Here is a 20,798-nt window from a genome sequence, read left to right as displayed (position 1 = left end):
CAGGTAAACTCAAATTTCTGTGCAAAATACTTAAAGAAAAATGTATGCCCGTTTCATTATGCTGCAGCAATTTCTTCATGAGTTGTCAAGAGCAAAACGGACAGTCCATGTCACAGAGGTACTCAAAGGACTGGTCTGCCTGGGTGAAACGTGGCTGTACAGCTCTCCAAACTGCCTTTTCTAAACGTAGCTTGGGTGTCCCAGCACAGCTAGAAGTTTGCCACATGGAAGTGCCCTGGCTGTGCACAAACTGCCAGTACTTTTGCCTTGTAAGTGATCAGTCAATACTGCTTGATAAGATCACGTCAGCAACAGGGGCAGCCTTTCGATAAGACACAAAATTGGTTAATATCTTTCCCAGGTAATTGGCTGTGATGCCAGGTGAAAGGGTGACACAGAGTTCGGAAATAGGAGATAAGTGAAAGATGCCTGTAAATTTAATTAGCAAATAAAAATCCAGCGATAGCTGTTATTTAGTGCAAAGACACAAACCCTAGCCACATAGCTGTGGGCCAGAACATGGGCTCCTACCCCATAACAAGGGACCCATTGGGAAGGGGAAGAGATGACTTAGAGTCTAAGCTTTTTCCAAACATGGGGAAAAATGATGTTTTTCCCCAGCTGGTCTGCCAACTTATTGCTGATTTCTGGCCTTTGAACCTACTGTGATGCGCCACCCACCCCCCCAGCACAGAGCAGAGCACTTCCACCCAGCCCATACTTCCCCAGACTTACACCTAGCCCATTAGTAAGTCACCTGGGCTCCCTTCAACCAAAGGGCTTTACCATCCTTGCAGTCAAGCCATGATCAAGTTCCAGAAGACAGGGAATCTGGAGGAAAAAAAAAAAAAAACAACAAAAAAAACCATGTGAGGTCGAGAGCAGACAAAGTATATTTTCCTCAAATAACTTGTTCATCAGTGGACCATCTGTCTAGGTATCTTTTTCTTCAGATGAAGATTAACATTCTTTTAAGAGATGGTATCCGACATGTTCTTTCAAGTATGGCTGGAAAGGCAAACTGAATATGCTCTTGGTCAAGCAGAAGCTCTTACATTAGGGTTCCCAGATTTCTTGTGGTCTCTGGAAATTTGAGTTACATTCCATTTGTTTTAAAACAAATAAGTGTTTGGGTACAATACTTTTCTAACTACTTGTTATTAATAGTTTAACAGTATCTAATTATGGCAGCATTACTCTATGTGTTTTAAAATTGTGTTCATTTTCAGGTGACAAGTAGCAACCTAAAAAGGTTATGTTAGAATGACACATTCATACCGCTATTTTTCAGCGTGTTCTTCATCTCTCTCAGAACCTGAACTGCTGGCGGCTTTCTGTAATGTCAGTTTTGTAATAGGTACCAAATACGAGAAAGATGCGTATTAAAATTTGAAGCTGACAGACAGCTGGCCGGATTTAAAGAGAAAGTAAGTAGACTGGTGATAGCAACTATGTGAACTTAATAGCAAAAAAGTGAGAGCCATGGGATATCTGGGATCAAATCAGGCTCTGTCAACCAGATGATATTGGGCCTTTAAGGCCATCATGGCTCACTGTCTGGTATGGAAACAGAAGATTTAAAACCTGTTCTGTATGGTGTTTAGGGAGCCCAAAGTAATTTGAGCTGACAGAAGGAAGTGTAAAATTGCTTCAGTTTAGGATGAAATTTGGCCTGTTCTTCCTGGCTAGTTAAGAAATAGGGTAATGCAATGTGAACAGGTTAATTTGTCTCTCCTTTTACTGAAAAGCAATGTGAGAATAAAGTACGTGCATACTTAGTATGGATAAGCATGCCTATGGCTATTTAACACCATTCCTGTTCTTTGTAGCTAAGGTTGAGTTTTTCTTCATTGAACACCAAATGAAATCAAACAAATAATTCTCATTCCAGAGTCCCACTATAGACAACAGCACAAGTGTCAGCAGTCCGCTTGCAGTCGCTCATGAGAGCACACTGAGAAACAGATTTCTTCGTGTTAATGAAGCCACCTCATTTACTGTATCATGGTGTCATTGCTACAATATAATACTTGCATCACATCACTCATTTTAATTGTAGTGCTGCTGACCTGTGCAATAATATTCCCCACCTTAGGAATTTACATTTTAGGGAAAAGGTAAATCATAAAAGGAAAGAAAAGGAAAGCTAATAGAGTTAATAAAAGAGATCACCATTGGAATATAGCCTCCAAACACATCATCCCACAAGTTTAACATTAGAATTCATTATCCTACACCACCCTTCAAAATGGGTCTGTATTTTTTGACCCTCATGCAGGCTGTAAAGCCCTTCCTTTTGGTCATATATTTGAGAAACTTCTGCAGGATTTTGAGATCTGCATAGATTGTACATTGTTTTCCCATGCCAACTGGTTGTTTAGATTTTAGTCTGTTGCTGATTATTTTAAATAGCACTTGTTAAATATTCCCTTGCAGATAGTTTCCACGTGTTAACAAGTTTTTCTCAAATATCTTGCTATTACGTTAATTTACTTATAGCAAAGAATCATTAATGGACTCACTATTTTCTTCAAAAACTATCCTACTAATTTAATATCAGTAATTAGTAAACAGCAAGCATAGTGATGTCTAGTTTTATTTCACACAGCTCACCCTCCCCTTCACACTTCAGTTTCTCTGCAGGTAGCATAATTTGACAAAAGCAAAAGACAAATACTGAAAGAGTACTTCTAATACTTCTCTTTGTAAGAAGGGAAGGAATTGCTGAAGAAATGACAGAATTTTTCCTATGAAGGTACTAGAGTTGGTGAGAAGCCCAGAGAGAAGAGTTAAATACCAGTCCAATAAAGGGGTAGCATTTATGGAGACCGGTACAGACAATCTAAGTTATGGTCCCAAAACCAAGTAAATACTTTGCCTTATTGAAAATTGAGGCAAGGACATTGATGATGATCATGGGCAAGATGGCCAACTGAAATACCAGAGCATGAACGTATATCCTGAGAAGAGAGCAAAATCCCCAGACTAAATGCGCTCAAATCAAGGGTTAAGGATACAGGGGCAATGCTACTGGAAGCAAATAGATACCCTGCCCTCAGATTTTTAAAAAGTTTGGAACTTACAGGAATGATATTACATAATAATATTAAGAACAGAGCAGTAGTATATAAATGAGAGATATATAAACTATATATCTTGTACTTCTCTTTAAAGAAGAAAGAGAGAAAGAAAATAACAACATGATTTAAGCAAATTCAAGATCATTAGTTTGACCTCAATTGACCACAACTGTATCCCTCAAAACTTGTTTATAAAACTCAGGTATCCAAGTTAACAGAAGTTTGGTAAACTTGTATTGAATTTTAATGAAAGCAGATTGTTCCAGACTAATGCAATAACTGTTTTATAAACAAGATAAATTGAAACTAAGTTTAAATAAATTACTGGATGTTCAATATGGCACTACAACAAAAATCATTAATTCAGCTCTAAAAGACAGGTTGTAGCGTGAGAATTGTAAATTGTGTAAAGAATTATCTGAAGAAAAATAACAATGATTTGCATTGGATTGGAAGAATGTTGTTCATGTAGTTCTCCAAGGATCAGTCTTGGAACCAATATTAATTGGATAAAGTTAATAACTTTGTGGGGAAAAAAATGGAATAGAGTTGTGAAGTGTGTTGATCAGGAGAAATTATCAAAATAAAGTGGGATGTAACTGAGAATAACTCATGGGAAGGATTGAAGTAATAAAACTGCAATGATATTCAAAGTGCAAGTTCATTTATTCACCAGTACAAAGCATTTCTGGTTTTAGATATGAATTATTTGGAAGTGGCAAAGGAAGAGACAAACTTGGTTTTCTTTTTCAGACTGATTGACTGAGCTATTAATTCAGTGTAGCCATGAAAGAAACAAATATAGTCTTGAGAGGTGGCAGTTGATATACTTCCATTTTATAAAGCAGCCTTAATGTCATTGTACAAAAACCCTTGTGAGTCAAAACAGCTTAAGAAAGTGACATCTACCCTGCCCATAGCACCGAGATAAAGAAAATAGGCCTCTTAGAAAGCAGAGAACCCAGCCAACTATGATGCTGTCACGTTTTCATGAATAACAAACCTCATTACAACTAAAGATATTTGCCTGTGCCTGAAGAAATTCCTCACATCAACCCGAGAACAGAAACTATGCCATCATTACAAATCAGCATAAGCTTCAGCCAATAAAAGGCAATCAGTCAAAGTTAACCCAAGTAAATTTGGCTGCTAGTATGTGTCTCATGTTTAGTTCTTGAGGACAGAAGTTCTAATGAAGAACTTCTATCTAAACAGTGATCCATTATAAACTAACATTTCTAATGGCCTAGAGTAAATTACTGATTCAACCTCTGGCATTACACATCTGAAATGATTCTTTGCTTTTCTATCGCTGTTATCATTGTATAAAGCTCGTACTGCATTTATGAAGATTGTATAGAAAACTAGAAGACAATAAAATAGGACCTGATTAGGTCTTTGTCATAAGTATTCACTGTGTAATTCAGTCCCAAAGTCCATTTCAGTCTAACTTCAGCAGGAATGTTGCTGCCTGCTTTCATGCAAGAGAACCTGGACTCCAGCCAGATTCCTCAGCCCTGCAGACCAAAGACCATGCAGTAAAAACGCAGAGGTTACACAATTTGTTACCTCAAGGCTTTGAAAGATTAAGAACAAAAGCCTGCTAATATGTCTACCCATTGCAAATCAAAACAGGGTTATGATAATTATCGTATTTAACATTTGGCATTTAAGGTATAAGTTTGTAATATCTCATATAATAGTGCACATTAATCCTTTTTATTTTTCTATTTACATCACAGCTAATGAATGAAAATTAAGAAGTACATGTACAGCAAAGGACACAATTTTAATGTGCCCTAGAAATTGACATATTCTTTCTACCTATGAAAGAGGAAAAATGTCATATATTCAGATTCTGCACATATGTTTTGAAGCTTTTATTTCTCCCATATCATGATAGTCTCTCACTGTTCAATATCTACTACCTCACCATAAAAAAACCCCAAAGCTCTACAAGTGCAACATTATCATTTAAATTTAGATTTCTAACACTTTCTTTCCTGCTATATGTGCATTTCTCAGGGAGTTCTCAGCTCTCAGTCCTTCTGCCAAAAGCCATCAGACTGTAACAAAGTTTAGTCTTGATCATCATATCAAAAGAGGGGAATCAAAATAGGGAAAATTGGTCACAGTTGCTCTCTTGGGCTCAACTTTTTATAAGCTCTGTACATTTGTCTGGATCATCTGTCAGATCCTAGCTGGGACAGGCTGGCATGATGTGCCTGCCGCACTGGGTGTCATTTCTCGGAAGAGAAAAATCAATAAAACAAACTTCTGTAACAGGAGCAAAAAGCACGAGCAATTTACACACTCTTAACACCTATCTTGCATGACCTCTGCATCCACTGCTGTGTAATTACAGCTCACCCTTTCCAAGTACCTCTCTTGCTTACCTAATTATAGCAATGAATAGGAAATCTCAGGGCAGCCCAGATTCAGAGAATCAGGGAAAAGGAACTGAGGGTTTAATCACAGAGCTAAAGGTAAAAGAAATACACTATGCAGTGTGATTTTGGAAGTAGTTGTACTGGTTTCACATTGGGGGTTAGACACCTGAGGTCAGGTTTATTCCTGGCCTAATTCAGTAGACTTCAAAGGAGACAAACTTGGGAAGAGCTTGGCCTGTGTTAAACTGCAATTCAAAACTGCAAAAGCATCCTGGAGAGATCCAAAGCAGTTCAACTTCTATGCTCTTTACCTTGTCTTTTTGGCATTTCCCATCTATTATTTACTTCTATAAGGCATGACGTTAACAGCCAACATTTAAAAAACAAACAAAAAAATCACCATTCTAACAAACAAAAAAAATCACCATTCTAATCATCTAACAACAAGAACAAGCACATAGAATTGTATGTTGCTGAATGATTTTTAAGCATGCCTCTTAAAAGTTTTGGAAAATACAATGTCATTTACCAGTAAAATCTGTATACTGATTATAAGGAACTTAAAAAGGACTTTTAAAGTAATCGTTTTATTATACAGCACTTTAAAAATATCTACACGTCACACGTGATTTTCAGGCAATTATATTAAAAATTCAAGACAGAGCAACTGACTGAAGAGGAAGGAGGGAGGGAGAGGGGAAGGATATTTACCCAGTACTTTGGTATGAGCTTTCATCTTAGAAAATGAACCTAAGGAAAAGGTCTCACACATCTTTTAAGAAAAGAATAATAATAATTAAAGCATAAAATTTTAATAATACTGACTGGAGACCTTTTGTTTGCTTGCTTCCTACTCATCAGAGATTCATAGTAAATATTCCAATACTAGAACTACTCCAAGTAAGGATATCACCTAGGACTTGTAAGGACAAAGATCCTAAGCTTCAAAAAATGTTAGGGCATGATCTTAATTTCAGTATCTGCTCATTTGGACACAATTGTGATCAGCTTTGCAGTGCATAAGGGCCTGAGATGGTGTGCAGGAAAAACAAAAAAACCCAAAACAAAAACCCTTCTGTGCAATTATGGTATCTGTCATCAGAAAACAACTTCCCATACCTCTCTTACCAAGTTATCACTAGGGCTGCACCTTCACTGTCATGCCAATATTTTTACCCCTTCTTCCTCTTTCTGGCACCAGCCACTACTTAACCTGCATCTGCAGCTACTGAGCTGCTTCACTGTCTGGACAATTGCACCTCCCCAAAAAAGGTATTTTTTTCTTGATGGCCTGACTTTAACTCTCTTCATCCCATTCCCATCAAAAATAAGCAAACATCTGCAGCTGAAGTTAAGTCAGGCCAACTTTACCTGATGACAAGGGGAAAGAAGATATAGAGAATGTGGCTCTTCCTCCACTGCACATTATTAAAATCAGTTACAGCATATTGAAGGGAAGGAGATCTGTACGCGAAAAAGGCCGACACACATCACAAACTTTTTTCCACAGTGCTTTAAGGGAGAGAAACATGACCTTCTCCTGAAGACTTTAATGATAAAGGTGATAAAACTCAATGAATGCCTCATAACCCTGAACATAACCTCTAGATTTAATTCAGCTGTTCCTGTCTCTTCCACTTTCTGCCACACTCTGGCTCAAGAGTTACGTTATCTTGGCTTACACCTTTGACCTCTAAAGGTTAGGGGCACTGAGTCAATCAGTTCTTCACACCTTAGACCTGCCTAAAGGACTCTATTTCACCCTGCCATTGTATTTGCTTTCTGAAATATTCTCTTTGAATATTGTGAACATGTTTTATCCCCCAAACTACTGTGAAAAAAGCAGCAAGTTGTCAAAAAAAAAAAAAAAACAAACAAAAAAACCCCAAACCACTTAACTGAAATTCCTTTTTTCTCCTCCTTATTTTGGGGGGGAAAAAAAACAACAGAAACCTCATGACACATTCAATAGTAAGATACCAGTATATACAAATAAAATAACTCATATATTTTACTTCCAAACTGGCAAAATCAATTAATCTTGTCTTCTGCATTCATGCTCACAGTTCATGGTTTATTTGAAGCCATAGGTAAAGGAAGAAAGGGAGAGGAAAAAGGCTATTAATAATTCATACTTGCCTATGCCCTCCTAAGAGCTTCTCATTGTAGGTAGTCCTTATTTCAACTCTATGTACAGCTATAGATACAAGCTAGTTTAAATATCAAAGCAGACCATTATATAGCTAGCCAATTAGATAATCTCCATTACAGGAAATTACTGCCATTTAATTAGCTTGTTAAAAAACACTCCCATACGCACATCCTTATGATAAAATCTCTTGCAAAAGAAAAAAGAAAAGTTATTTAGTCAGTAGATTTGCCAGCATTCTCAGAGGTACCAGATATATTTCTCAGAAGAAAATATATACAGACTATTGTGGGACAGACTCTTAGCCTTCTTTAGGTCACAGGATTTAAAACTGCCTGAACCCTGTTCTCTTGGCTTCTGTGTTTGAGTGCAAGTTTGGCCAGATATGTATCTGAAGAGAAGAAACCCCTCTCACCCCTCTCTGAAACAAGATACTTAAAATAATAGCCAGCTCTTAACAATGCACGAAGAATCCAACTTAGCTGGCACAGATGCAGCTTTCCCATTCATTTCCTATCCTCCTTCCTCCCAGTTCATGCATCTGCCCTTGCCTCTCCTGCATTCCTTTTTTTAAATACAGATTTTAGTTTTTCCCCCTAATTAGGAAAACTATGCAAAAGGATTCACTGACCATTAGAAGAACCTGCTGTCAAGCCCCGATTGTGCTGCCTAGAAAGCTAATTTATTTCTCATTATACTTGTACTGTAATTAAATCTAGAAAAAGAAAACACCAAATGACACCATTAATTACTCTGTAATACAAAATGAAGTTTAATAACTTTTATTCAGAATCTGTGCATTCTTGCAAATGCTCCTGTAAATATATTTTGCCCTAGGAGCATAAATAACTTTTCCCAGTTGTTGAAGTTATGTATAAAATAGAATTGTGTAAAGTTAAGATAGAGACATCAAGCATAAAGAAGCCTTCACAACACTATAATCTTTCCAGAGGAAAGACAGACTTCTGCCCTAGGATTCAAATACAAATTACATGAACAAAGTTTTGATCTGATTTGTGCTGGGATGAGTGGATATTCAGAATTTGACCTGCACTGCATACAGCAAATCTAGCTGTATGCTAGACTAGACCACCCCGGCACGAACATTTTCACATCACAGTTTGGTAAAATGCACTATGTCTGTATTGTTCAAATACTAGAGGCCAAGATCCATAGAGACAACATTATAGGTCTAAAAGCACCAACCGAAAACCTTTCACAGCTATCAAAACAAACAACTACCATTAATAATTCCAATTTGGCAATTTCTTGAACTATCCAGGAGAAATGCTCCAAAGTAGTTGTAACCAATGCAACTTAATGAATTTTAACAATAGATGAGATTTAACTAAAAAGCTCACACAACATTACTGTACTGTTGCCAAATTGCAATGAGCTGGCATGCTTGCTCCACCTGATTTGTAGATGATCATCAAAACAATTTGGTGAAACAGACATCATCATCTTTGCTCCATATTAAATGAGGGATCTTAAAAAGGGAGTTAAGGCTCCAAAATAATATGTAAGATTCAGAGCAAATCTATATGCTTCATGTCATTTTAAATGTCAAATAGTATCCTGCCTGCCTTTAGCTGCTTCTACAAAACTCGTACGTCTTGTATCATCTGTCAGCTCTGCACTGACTTCTTGAATATCCAAAGCCTTCTACCATAGAGGCAACTGAATCCTAAATGACACCAAGCATGCCTATCATGCAGTCAGCTGAACATCTAGGATGTGTGCATTTGATCCATTGCATGCAGGCAATACTTAGAATCTAATCCGCAATAAAAGATAATCATCATTTATTTTCCAAAGGATGAGAGCATCCCCAAAACCTGAATCTGAGAAGCTAAAAAATATTAAACCTAAAATACCTTAAAAAACATTCTCAGTTTTGTTTTTCAGGAAATAAAATTTATTCTCACAGCTCACTTGAAGATATGCAATAAATCTACTATGTAAATCTGGTGCATGACTAAAGATAATTGTTGTCTTTGAAGCTGTGGCATAGCTCATATCCTGCTTAGTGAATCTATCCTATAAACCTGCATCAGGAGCTCTCGTTACTGATAATCTTGAGGTTGCATGCATAGATAATGTTGGCTTCTGTGGTGCTATACAAGTTTCATAGTACTAAATACCATTTTACTAAAAAGCATACATTTACAACACTTGATGCACAGGAGCTGCCCCCTGCAGAAGTCTCTACTCAGTACAAACATTCCATTTTTTCTCAAGTACATTTTCTTAAGCAAACAAGGCATATATAATCGTTATACATAAATGCAAATACACTCACCTAGTTCCCCCCTTAAGTGCTGATATGTTTCAACTAAACTTGACAGACATCTAAGAGGATCAAGAAGAGTTATATTCCTAGAAATTTCATGACAACTGGCACCTCAACAGAGGAGGAATATCCCTTGTGCTCATTTAGAAAACATGGACTATGAAGCAGAAGACTTCTTGGCCTGCCACCAGCCACACATACAACTCAAAACCACCCAAAACCACCCACAGCTCATGCTCCTCTTATCTAGACTGCAGTTCAGTGATACGTGGGGCTGCTGCGTATACTGCACATGCATGTGTAAGGGAAGCCAGGTGGGATGGGAAGAGAGATGTGTGTTTCACATGGCCATGGGCAAACCTACACAATTTCAGCTGAGGAACTCTATTTGGTTAGGGTGAGACACCACTTTCATGGTAAAGCTACTGAGACATCCCTGGAGCATGTCAGAGACAGCAAGTTTGGAAGAGCGGTTCCTCCCTGCCCAGTTATTCATGTGATTGCCTCCACTTGCCATAGACCTTCTGAGGCCTTTGAACCACGGGGGTCACATTTCTGCTGACAGCGGGACACCTCACACTTCTAAGCACCTCTGCTCACAGACAGGAACATCTGGGCAAGTTATTCCCCACCCCAGACATTGTGCCAGCTGTTTGTACCCAGTTTTCATCCTAACAGAGATTCAAATCTCAAAAGAATGCAATCTGCAATCTTATTTAAGACCTACTTGTAACTGCCTGCACCCAAACTCTGTCCATAGCTAAGACAGACTGAAAAACAAGAAAACAAGAAAAAGGGGTGGGGGAAATTTCTCCCTCCTTCCCCCCGCCTCTCTTTTCCCCCCAGGAAACAGAAATAAGCAGTGTTATGCTGCAAAGGTGAGAGCACTTTTCTTTCAGTGCCTGGTGACTGCTGTTCTCCTCTTGCAGCATATGGTCTTGTTTAGCTTCTTTCTCTCCTAGCAGCGAACTAATAAACACAAGGAAGGCCTCTGTCTTTCCACCAAGGGAAAAAGAGAAGCGTACTTCTAACAAAAGGTAGACACTTGTCTCGGTGCCAAGAAAAAGCGTTCATGCCCCATTAAGCAGGAGGTAGATTCCTGTCTCTCCGGCTCTTTTGTTTGTTGCCTCAGACTGTTGAGCAGAGCAAGGGCACTCCGCTTCCCAGCACCTGCAGCTAATTGTAGCTTATCGCATCCCCCACAGGGAGGCAGGAACAGCTGCAAGGGAACGCTGTACCCATGCAGCAGCAGCAGCAGCAGCAAATACTGCTCTTATTTCTCCCGCGCAGAAAACGTGCTCGCCTCGTCTACCAAAAGCCCACTGCTCCAGAGAGAAATCATTAGGAAAAACAACTAGTACTGTTTGGTTTGCCACCATTGTCTTTCACATGTCTTGGCTCAAACAAGGTAATAAACCAGTATTATAAAATAATTATGATCAGCACTAGGACATACCTGTTTAAGCCTCACCTTTATGGAAAATCATGTTTTTGGCTGAGGAACCTGCTTGGTTATTAACTGAAGGATTTTCTACAAAGTCTTGTCAGGTCATCAAGATTTAAATTTAAAGGAATATAATTCAATAAAATCAACACATAAGCCAAGTTTAGGAATATCTTCTAAAGAACATGCAGGAAAAATAAAGACTTCCCCCCGTCCTTTTACCTGCACAGTGTTTAATCGCTTATTTATGCAAGGTTATCTAATGAAATCCTGGGAAAGCATGTATGTTTTTCCCTTCATGACAGTTACATTCAGTCCTTCTGTAATTCCAGAGTTTTTTTCTATTTATTTGTCTTCTTAATAGACTATTAAAAATAAATCCAGCAAATGTAAGAGAAAAAGTAACTTCCGTGTGGAGGGAGTTTTCCTTGTTTCTTTTATAATCTATCCAGTACCATAAACAATGTTAAAAACAAACCTTAATAATTATGCCACATCTGAATTCCACAGGCTGGCCAGAAGTTCCCACTTCAAACTTTTGACATTTCCATCAGTTGACTGAACAATGAGCAAACTTCCACTATGCCAAGGAGAACTAGTTCAAGAGCTCCTCCAAATTAAGCAAACAGAGGAAAACTGGAAATCCTATATTCTGGATTGACAAAAAAAAATCAGCAGGATGTAAGGCACGGTGATCCAAGGAACGACACAGGGCATCTCAGGCTGAACAGCCAGCAGGAGAGCACTTCCTTGTACATTAAGTTCCCAAGGCTCCCTTGCCTAACTAGGTCACCTCCACCAAAATCAAATAGAAACAATGGTCCTAAGTTTGGGCAACCCCAGGGCCTCCCAGCACGGTCGCAACATCTCTTTTAGATTGCAAAAGTTTTCCAGATCCCAAGATTTAAAGGGAAAAATATGCTTTCGCTATATCATCTTCTGTACCTGGAGGCAGCACAATAAAGAGCGTAGTCATTGCATCACTCTTTGTCTAGGCCTTCTAATACAATAGGAGGAAAAGAATAATTTTTGTTTCTTTGTGTGCCACTCTACTGAGTTAAAAAGTGGCAATCTTTTCTTTTTTTTCTAAGTACTAAAGAAATAGAATATTTAACCTCCCACCTGTTTCCCCAAAATAAAACAAATAAAACTGGAAATGTTTTGTTATGCTCTTCGAAGTTCATTGGATTTAAGCAGACTGCAATATTAAAGTTTAGTTAGTTGCATGCACTGCATGCTTCCTGTAATGTTCCAACCTTTCTATTTCAGACGACACTAAAAAAGTCAATAAAAAGGACCAATTTGACAGTCCTACTGGTTGAAGCCTTTGACAAAATACGCACACAGAGACATCATTCTTTCCCGACCTTGTTTCTTTGCATCAACCTCAACTTGGAGATACTTCTTTCTGATTGAAAGGGTAACTTAACCTTAGTAATCCTTCTAGCCTTTTATTTTAGATCTTAAAACAGTCAGGAATTTCAGATCGAAGGAGTGGAGTTTCCACTTATAATAAAATATTACACTTTGGGGTTAAGCAAATGAGAATACAAATACTCTAGGTATAGTGCTTCAGTCACAAATGCTAGAGATTGAGCTCCCTGGGGAATCCTAGCCCACTGGCTCCTTCCTTTCCCCTCTCCTCCCCTCCAGTCGCAGCAGCCTCACAAAAGAGAGGAGATGGCGGTAGCTGCTGGCTTGCAAGTGCCCCCCTTGGATCTGTGACCACCTGGCAATTGAAAATCAGAAACCATAGCACTGCTCTAAACACGAGAGTCTTCCTTGCCTGTCAAGACACACCTCTGACACTGCTTCAGGTCAAAAAGGAACATTTTCTTGCCTCTGCAGAGCTATTAAAAGGAGCCTGGCCAGCTCACCTGGCTAACCTTGCCACATGTCTGCACATCTTGGGAGAGATTGCTCTGCTCTCTGCCTCCTCATTCTCCCTCGCTGCTCAGCTGAAGTGGCTTGCCCCCGAGTAGAGAAGTGCAAACATCATCATGGTCCACCTTATTTTCTGAATTGGAAGGAAACTTCCATGGGACTAAAATGACTACAGCCTTACAAGTTTGTTTCCTTCCTCACAAGACGTTCCTAAGAATATCGTTAAGAGGCACTCATCAGTATTGCACAGCTCAAGGGCTAACAAGTGAACACATATGCTAGATAATAGGGGCCAGCTCTTGAGGAACTTAGATTGCCTCGGAAAGCAGCAAGGAAAAAATGGCTGAAGATTACTGGTTAGTACTGCCAAGTCTAAATTAAGATTTAACTTCTCCTTCATTTGCTGGATCTGGTTTTGTACTGCCTCGGGTTGATTCATTTTCTACTTGACAAAGCAGTCTGTCAATCACCTGCAGTAGTGACAGCTGTCAGACTGTGGACTGAGGAAGAAGTTCTCAGCTGCTAATCGTGGCCTTACTTTGTGTTTGCTTTCCATATAAACGTCCAAGAATGCTTTCTTACCTGCCTTCGAAAGGCAAGCTACTTTGTATGTATTAGAGGGCAAGAGCATGGATAGGAGCGATTACCTCAGAAACAGTTAACACTACACAGATTCATATCTGTACTTTTCTATATTAATGTTTTCAAAGCCTCATTCATTTACTCGCCCACAACATCCTTGATCTAGTTAATAACTCTCTAAATTATAATAGCAAATTAGAAATCGGAAATATTCCCACATATATTCTGGATGCAATTTGTCTTGGAACTTCAAAGAAAGATCATTACCACTTGAATTTTGAAATGGGTCATGCAAGTGTACGTAGTATGTTTTGTGGAAGATTTCCCAAGCAGCAGCAAAATAAATAAATAAATAAATAAAAATACAACATTCTAATGAGAACTTCATTTGCTATTGTGTCAACTTCTCTTACCTTTAGTTATACAGCACAAAAATCATAAATATATAGATAATATTCTGTTATTCCATTTATCTGGCATCAAATAGTGTTTGAATATGTACCATAAGCTAAAGATGATTCATGCAAGTCATTCAAAAATAAGTACTCTAGTACAGACTAGATTTTTAAGTCCCCACTGAAGGTAGTTTAATTATTGAACTCTTCTTTTCTAGGGATTATTCTAAATGTATATGTAATAAACCACTGCCTATGACTAGGCTTATATAATTAGTTATATAATATGATTATCTGATCATTTAATATCTAATTAGCAATGTGCAGCATGGTTTATTCTGCTACTGCATCTCATCATCATCCTCAAAAGCAACCACCAGAAGACATACCATAGAACTAATAGGATTTCAAACAAGGATTTTATGTTAATTATCATGACCAAGAGCACAAGTCTTTAACTGGAGTAACACTAGCTCCAAAGCAAAATATTCTCAGAATCCTGAGGGGCGTATGGGTTTAAATAAAATTATTTTACGAACACCTTATTTTGTAATTATTTACATAATGAGAATTTGAAGATGAGAGTTCTACCAATTCCATTCCATATACTTGTACTTGTTATTGTATAGGTGACACTTTGCATCTCTTCTACTTGCTTTCTATTTGTCAAATTATTTTTCATATTGACCAGCCATGTGTTGTCAGATTTTATGAATATTATCTACACATGGGTTACACACATTGACAATTTTAAATAATTGTTTATAAATCATGCTTTCTGCTGCTAGTCAGCTGGTCTCTTTTGTTTCAAACTTCTCCCCAGGATCCCTGGCTCAGGTGTCTAAACTCCTGAGATAATCTGAGGTTAAAAAAATGTAGATTCATTTGGCACTCAAACAGGAACAGTACATTCTGCTAATGTATATTGAGGGCAGCAGCTCTGCACCCATGAAATTTTTCAGTCAGAATTAAATTAAATTTGTGTTCATGCACACATTATTAAAATATAACGTTTCAATTTATCCAAGATCTAATTGCCTGTACATCAAATGGAGCTTGTATTGCTCTTTGTAATAAGATATCTAGATAACTACTTTAGTTTGTTTGTATGCCCGCTAATGCAGAAGTTACATAATTCAGTCTTTTAGATTTAAAGCAACTGAGAGGATTAAATTACCTTGCATATTTTTTTGAAATATAGCCATTTATAATATACTAATTCTAAAGCAAAAATATATATATGCTGGACAATATCAAATATAGACTAGAAATCATAGTTTATTTCTAACTTGCCCAACTCATCTCTCTAAATTGCATGATATTGCAGCAAATGAACACTATCAGTATTTCCACTACATTCTGAAACATCACAGGTTCTATATCTTAATAGAAATTCCCAGTCCAAAATTTCATTCAACTTTTTTTTTTTTTTTTTTATAAGAATGATGTAATTTTACAGTATTTCCAGAACATGGGAAAGGGGAAAGAGGAAAGGGAGAAAAAAAAAAAGTACATTTTTTTGTCAGATACATTTATGCCCTTATTATGAAAATGTGCTAATAAAAAAAACCATTTCATGTTACTATTCCCTACCTGCACGAGACTTGTAGGGATTGCTTTAAGCTTATATGAAAGTTTTCCCACCTATCATGTACTTTAAGGTTTTACTAAAGTCAGTTTTATTTGACTGCAAGTAGCAATTCATGTATTTCATGTGAATATGAACAGCTAAAACACTTGTGCACTGTTTCTTAAAAACATTATTACCAAAAAAAGTAAAACATAAACACCATGTGCACATTAAATAATGTGCCTAAGGGAAGAGCACACATGGGAGAACTCCCAAGTACAAGGCGTAAGTGTATGTATTCCTACTAGGACTGTACCAGAATATCTTGCAAACAGAGGAATCTTCGTTTAGGCAGAGAAACAGACGTATCTGTGCTGCTGTGATAAAAAAGTTGAAGAACCTTAGAGATAGACCTCTGTATTGCCTCTGAATCCTAAGCATTTTTAATCCTTTTTTCAAGTTCCTTCCTACAAACCTCTTGACAACAATAATAAGTCTTGACCAAGCATGATGGATAAACTTACTTTTTCAGACCATTCCAGAGTGTTGCATCTGAAAAAAAAAGTAAAATCTAATTAACAGCTGAAATTAAGGAGATCTGTCATGTGCTGTTTGCTGACTAAAGACTGTAAACTATGCTGTCTCTCATCCTCCTCTTCTGCTGCCTTTATCTTGTGTGCTGTCTTTCTGGGAGAGCATTATCCTAGGCTCAGATTCTGTTACACTTACAAGTACTAAACAGCAGTTTAACTTGCCTTTCGGGAATATCTAGCACTCTGGGGGTTCAGGTGTGCTTCTCCTGTGATGCTAGAGAGTCCTCCCAGTCTTAGACATTTCTTCCCCTTTGGATTCCTGCAGCGCCAGCTCTCCAGCTAAGCTGTGCAAACATTATACAAAAGCATACCCTGTTACTCCTTGGATACCTACTCATCACTTCATGAATATCAGGCCCTGAAAGTAAAAGGATGAGGAGATAATTAATCTCTTACCTTAATGGGGATAAATTAAAATACAGCATGTGGTCTTCCAAGCAGAGATGCTCGAATGTTCTTTTATTTCGGTTAAGAGAAATAGCCAGATCTCCTGAATATAAAAGGAAAAGAAATATCATTTTTTTCTAGCACTCCTGGAAAAAAAAAAACAGAGAATTTAGCTATAAAAACTAGCATGGCCTACAAACAACAGTGTCTCTCTACAGCCAGAAGCTGGGGAGCACAAAAGAGCTTGAGCAATCCACAGAGTGTTTAGCACACATCCTTAACAGTCTTACTCCAAAACAATATAATGCATTTTTAGCTGAATAAAGACAGCACCACTCGCTTTTCCTTCTCATGGAGTCACAGCACTCAGCTCACAAGCTGACTGATCTTTGCTTACCTTTCATATATCATCAAGAAGATACCGACAACTTTAAAGAAGAGTCAGTTCTCTTTCCCCTTTCCAACCCATCATTATTTTATACAAGGGATATGGTCAACTTTCTTATTACAAAAACAGTGATCTGTATAATTTTCAAAATGTGGTAACTATCCATAGGACTATAGTAAATTACACAGTTATTGGTACCAAACTGGAAGAGACTAAAGCCAACCTATACTCTTCCGTTTCAATCTTAACGCAAGCTGATTTGCACAAGCCTATCAGTTCAGTCTTCAGTTATACATCCATACTTTTTATTGAGCATATGTTACAGCATTTATTTTACAAGCTCATTTTCATTTAAAAATGTGATCTCAGGTTAAAAAAAAAAAAAAAAGACAAAGTTTCAGACAGATTTTTGAGCTTCAAAAACTGCACTTGCAAATTTACACACATGAAGGCACCTGAAAACCCAAAATCTTCGGCATGGGCTACCTTTCTAACCAAAGGGATTAAAAAAAAAAAAAAAAACACACAATGAAAAAACCTAAACAGGTACAAACCAGTAAATTCACAGAACTGCCTTTTTCTGGAGATCAATGCTTTCAGTGATGTTTCACAGATACCTTAGCAACAATCCCTTTACACAGACACGCGGATTCATCTTTACAGATAATGTAACCTCCCAGAGTCTCAACCTGAGGCTGTCTCTGCCAGGAGGTGAAGGCTAATATTTCAGATCTCTTCCGCAAATGCAAGTGCAACAGCTGACAAACAGTGGTTAGCAAATATCTTCATTTATACAGTTACTAAGAGATGGACATTTTAGCTGAATTAATAGTTATTGTATCATATCTCTTGCATATATTCATCTGCATTTTCTCTTCTTACTTTTCTCCCTTTTTTTTTTTCTTCATTTTATTCCCTACTTCTTCCATCTGTTGGCTCTTTTATCTCCATCTAACTAATGAAGATTTCTCCACATCATTTCAAAAGCTTCAGCTGTGACAGTTGTAGATGCTTATTTAACCCAGGACAAACATAAACAAAAGATGGTTAAACTCCACTGTGCAAGGACTTGGGACTAGAAATAGTCAGGAATTAGTTGCATAAAACATGCCTCTTCTTTTTAAAATTATTTTCATCAGCTTAGCAGAATTAATGGATTAATATTAGGCTCAGCAGAAATGATTTTTGAAACAGGATGAATATTGTTTAACTGCGTTTCTGCTAAATTGGTTTCCTAACAAAGTCACGCTATCCAGAATGTTTGGATTAATTATATCAGAACTATGTTTAAAGCAACACTCAAACTGCTCATATTTCTTACATAACCATTCCCCTAAGTGTCAGCCAATCAAAAATATATAGAATACGTGTGTGTAGAGGGAACTTCAAACTCCCACTTGTTGGAAAATTTCACGGGCAGTAAACTCAGAACATAGCATAACATAGCCAAACTTTCTGCTTCTTGCAATATCTATGCTGAAAACATTCCCTTCTTCACATTCTTATTTAAACTGCTTGAAGCAGGGACTATCTGAACTCATTCTGCAGGGCTAACAGCCCACTGATAAAAACACTGGTTCTTCTTAAGTGTTTGTGCAAGTACTGCTTTACGCAGCATTACAATTTTTAAAAAGAGACTACTCCTGAAATAATTTTGACTAAGTCAAAATCTTGCTTACACACAAAAGCTACACTACAATTTAAATGAAGTATAAAAATACTTTTACAATTAAATCCGCGCAACCTTCTTTAGGCAAGCTGGATTGGTTTACATTGAGCCTGTACTGGTTCCTCACACGTCAGTTCAACTAAAGACACTGACTTCATCAGTAGAGCCAGTTTCAGCAAGCCTATATGAAAGATCTAACTCTAAAATACACAAACATTTCCCAAATATCATTAATTAAATTTGTTAATCAGTGGTACTGTCTTGGAATAGGGGGCAACTACATCACATTTAATACACAGGAAGAAGGGAAGCCAAAACATCTCATATTTTAAGGAAGTACATTTTAAGGAAGATCAGCTACATTATTATGGTATTAGAGTAAAATAAAAATGCCCATTTATGTCTAGGAACAGAACTAACCCCTGTATTTCTCTGTGTATATAGAACTAAGAAACTCAAAATTTATGCAGACTTTGCAGGATTACTTCTCTTTTCGATAGTTTTCCTCCTTTCTTTACCATGTTGAAATAAAATAAAATCATACTGAAAATACACTCTACAATACAGTCTGTTCTCATATTCTGCAGCCTTTGAGTGCAATATCAGAATACTTATTTCTTCCATAAAGTCCCTCTGTGTTTTATGGCTTCCCTCTCTTTTTATATTTTACCATAACAAATCTTAGTGATTGGTTACTTTGTTCTCAGTCCCACTGGGCCTGTTATCTGTAATTAAACATAAGCCTCCTTGATATTAGTAGTGTACTGATGGATTGTTGCTTACCTACCAGGCAGCACTTAGAGAAATGGAGGTCCTTGAAAACAAACAGCATCAGAGCATAAATCAGCTAGAATGAAGACAGGAGTGAATATAGATTTTGTGGTAAGAACGCTCAGGAGATTGTTCTTCAAAGTCCACAGATTGGAGATTACATCCATATTGATTTATCGTCAGACATTTACTGATCATTGGCTAAATGACTGTACAGATAAACATATGTATCTTTCCACTTCTGCCACTAGACCTAACCTTACTGACTATGCAAAATTGAGAGCCCCGTCATAGCTAACCCCCCCCTCAAGTCTCCTCAAACCTAAAAGACTGATTAAACGTTGCATAAAGGTTTTGTGCAGTATAATGATCTGAAAGAGAATGCAGAAACTCTTCCCATAAGGACAAAGAGAATCCCAATTAAAAATATTCCAGATTTATTTTCAACCTTTTAAGTAAATACTTCTATGGCTACTCCTGCAACTTTGAAAACCCTTTGCTGCATTTCTTGTAATGTCAGATACACATTAAAAGAAAGAAAAAACACAAATCCAAAGCTACTTACAATTTTAAAATTACAGGGCACTGCTAGGAGGAATAGATATCATAAAAGATAGACTGCTTGTCTGATGAGTAGCAGCTGTCAAAAATTTCCTAAAACAATTTTCAGTTAGTCTTATCAATTCACACTCTGTAGTATCATAAGAAGATCCTCTGTTCCAGGGAGCTGGGAGATAGCTTAGTACAGATCAGTACAGAAACTTTTTTTTTTTTTTTTTAAGGTTGCAAAGGCCACTTTTCAGTAGACTGAAACATTAGTTTCCATTTGTAAGTTAAGTTGCATTTAGAAATACGAAATGTGGATGAGGTCAGACCACAGATCTATTTTCATACAATATATAAATCCAGGGTTTCAAAGATGCAAGTGTCCAGCTGAGCAAAGTTTATCTTCAGTGGAGTCTGCCATTTGCAACACGCAAATTGTTTTGATGAAATCCCTATGAAGCTACACTTGCTTAGTTCTTGTACTTAAGAATAACCAATATGCCAGTGAAATTAATAACAATAACCTGAATATAAACTTGCACAAACCAAAAGGAAGCAGAGATAGAACATGCAAAAGAAAGAACCAGTAAATACAAACATGAAACTAGCAATCAGTGAGCTATCAATCTAATTTTAATAAGCATATCCTTTTTGCTG

The 20,798-nt window shown here is 37.3% G+C and overlaps 1 long non-coding RNA gene across 1 annotated transcript; it reads right to left on the bottom strand.

Moving 5' to 3' along the window:
• Positions 1 to 779: 779 nt before the first annotated feature.
• Positions 780 to 16,861, bottom strand: LOC136992184 (uncharacterized). Its single transcript, XR_010884259.1, has 4 exons — positions 16,777 to 16,861; positions 16,543 to 16,664; positions 16,312 to 16,339; positions 780 to 831 (listed from the first exon to the last, which is right to left on the bottom strand). It is a non-coding gene; the product is annotated as an uncharacterized lncRNA (long non-coding RNA).
• Between the last annotated feature and the right edge of the window lie 3,937 nt (positions 16,862 to 20,798).

The sequence above is a fragment of the Apteryx mantelli genome, chromosome 5, assembly GCF_036417845.1.
Source record: "Apteryx mantelli isolate bAptMan1 chromosome 5, bAptMan1.hap1, whole genome shotgun sequence".
Lineage (NCBI taxonomy): Eukaryota > Metazoa > Chordata > Aves > Apterygiformes > Apterygidae > Apteryx > Apteryx mantelli.
The sequence above is the reverse complement of the archived record's forward strand: the minus strand, read 5'-3'. Positions and strand labels throughout refer to the sequence as shown.